We start from the raw sequence: 396 nt of genomic DNA, 5'->3' as shown, positions 1-396 counted from the left end.
GATGGAGTTATCCATTTTCTTTTGAACTTATTATGAGTGTTTTCTTTCCTGCATGAAACAATGTCGTTATCGTTCCTTTTTATTAATAAAACTTTAAAAAAAATACAGTTTCGTATCAAACATTCCTCGAATTCTTATGAAAACCTTTATCTTTAAAGTTTAATAACCTGGAAGCTTGCAAACCTGGTGTATTTTTAAAGAGGTTCCTATGTCAGATCTTTGACTCTGTAAGTTATTTTATGTTTTTCTCTGTTATTACTGCAATGTTTGTTTATTTTCAGTAAAAACATGAGATTTTCTCGAGACTAACTCACCGGTCTTTCCAGATCAATATTTCTTATAAAATCAGTCTCACGTTCAGAAAAGATCAGATTATGATTCTAAATATGATGCCAG

Source organism: Lottia gigantea, assembly GCF_000327385.1.
Source record: "Lottia gigantea unplaced genomic scaffold LOTGIsca_26, whole genome shotgun sequence".
In the NCBI taxonomy this organism is placed as follows: domain Eukaryota; kingdom Metazoa; phylum Mollusca; class Gastropoda; family Lottiidae; genus Lottia; species Lottia gigantea.
Note: the sequence above shows the minus strand (reverse complement) of the source record.